Source organism: Canis lupus, chromosome 12 (assembly GCF_011100685.1).
Source record: "Canis lupus familiaris isolate Mischka breed German Shepherd chromosome 12, alternate assembly UU_Cfam_GSD_1.0, whole genome shotgun sequence".
Taxonomy (NCBI): Eukaryota; Metazoa; Chordata; class Mammalia; order Carnivora; family Canidae; genus Canis; species Canis lupus.
Genome location: NC_049233.1, coordinates 58,206,095 through 58,208,389, shown reverse-complemented (window position 1 = coordinate 58,208,389; position 2,295 = coordinate 58,206,095). Strand labels below are relative to the sequence as shown.

General features: G+C 37.1%; 1 pseudogene; it reads right to left on the bottom strand.

The window, feature by feature from the left end:
- Positions 1-300: 300 nt before the first annotated feature.
- Positions 301-649, bottom strand: LOC100682647 (annotated as a pseudogene).
- Between the last annotated feature and the right edge of the window lie 1,646 nt (positions 650-2,295).

The following is a 2,295-nucleotide window of genomic DNA, read 5'->3' as shown; positions in this document are numbered from 1 at the left end:
GTTTGCAGATTTTTTTGAAGCTTTCATCCAAAATACATTTTATATCCTCTGTGATCTAGAAACGTCTTGTATTTCCATTACCTATTAGGGCAATGGAAAAGGAAACAATATGACGGATGGACCACGTAGAGTTTGGAGCCCCATATACTCTATATGTAGATCACTACACTCACATTTGCTGTTCAATAAAACTGGTCCAAAAGCTCATTTTCTTCCAGAGGTTCCAGTTTTTCAGTTCCAGAATCAGATCAAGAGGTGGCAGCCCAGTGATCCATCCAATTGCAAAGTGGTCCCTGTGGGTTAGGACCACTTCTTGGTGACATTGAGATGGTCAAGCTGGTCTACCACATATCTGTTGGAGGGGGAACTTGGACATGCTGGCCACCTTGATGGCCTCGAAAACTGCTGCCAGGCTCCCAGCATGGCCCTACTCCGGCTCCCTGGTGAGGTAGGGCAGGCTCAGCCAGTAATGATTCTTCACCTCTACCTCCAGACAATGGATCATGTTCTGCTTCACATGGAAAGATATAGTCTGGGGCCACTGGTGCTCCTGGATCCACCGCCTGCCAGGAATGCTACTGTGGCAGAGGAGGGCAGTCAGGAATATGGTACTGGCCAGGTCCCTCAAGAGACCCCAGACCTTTTGCATGCCCGTGGACACCAAGGATATCCACTTTTATTCAACATAGTACTGGAAGGTCTAGCCACAGCAATCAGACAATAAAAAGAAATAAAAGGCATCCAGATTGGTAAGAAGTCAAAACTCATTATTTGCAGATGATACAATACTATATACAGAAAACCCTAAAGACTCCACCAAAAAACTACTAAAACTGATAAATGAATTCAATAAGGTTGTAAGATACAAAATCAATGTATAGAAATCTGTTGCATTTCTATATATTAATAATGAAACAGCAGAAAGAGAAATTAAGAAAATAATCTCATTTATAATTGCACCAAAAATAACAAATACATAGGAATAAATTTAACCAAAGGGTGAAAGACCTGTACTAGGAAATCTATAAAACACTGATGAAAGAAATTGAAGTTCTCACTAAGAAATGGAAAGAAATTCCATGATCATGGATTGGAAAACAAATATTGTTAAAATATCCATACTACCCCCAAAATCTACAGATTTAATGCAATCTCTATCAAGATACTAACAGCATTTTTTTTACAGAACTTGAATGAGCAATCCTAAAAATTTATATGTGTGGTACCACAAAATACCATGAATAGCCAAAGCTATTTCTTGAAAAAGAAAAGACTGGAGGTATCACAATACCAGACTTCAAGTTATATAACAAAGCTTCAGGAATCAAAACAGTATGTACTGACAAAAATAGATACATAGATCAATGGAAGAGAATAGAAAACCCAGAAATAAATCCACAGCTCCATGATAAATTAATCTTCAACAGAATAGGAAAGAATATGCAGTGGGAAAAAGTCTCTTCAACAAATGGTGTTGGACAGCTACATGAAAAGAATGAAACTGGACCATTTTGTTACACAAAAATAAATTCAAAATGTATTAAAGGCTTAAATGTGAGACCTGAAACCATAAAAATCCTAGAGGAGAGCACAGGTAGTCATTTCTCTGACATCAGCCCTAGGAACATTTTTCTGTATATGTCTCCTAAGGCAAGGGAAACAAAGGCAAAAACAAACTATTGGGACTACATCAAAATCAAAAGCTTCTGCACAGCAAAAGAAACAACCAACAAAACTGAAAAATAACCTACTGATAGGGATAAGATATTTGCAAATGACACATCTAATATAGGTTAATATCCAGAATATTTAAAGAACTGATACAACTCAACACCCCCAAAAAATAATCCAATCACAAAATGAACAGAAAACATGAGAAAAAAATATATGAGCGCACATTTCTCCAAAGAAGACATCCAGTTGACCAACAGCCACAGGAAAAGATGCTCAACATCACTCAACAGGGAAATGCAAATGAAAACCACAGTGGGATATAATCTCACACTTGTCAAAAGGGCTAAAATTTAAAAACAACAACAACAAAAACACATGCACACAAGAAACAACAAGTTATGGAGAGGATGTGGAGAAAAAGGAATCCTAGTACATTATTGGTGGGAATGCAAAATGGTTCAGTAACTCTGAAAAACAGTATGGAGCTTCCTCAAAAAATTAAAAATAAAACTACCCTATGATTCAGTGATCTTACTACTGGGTATTTACTCAAAGAATGCAAAAACAGTAACTCAGAAGGACACATCCACTCTATGTATATAGCAGCATTATTTACAATAG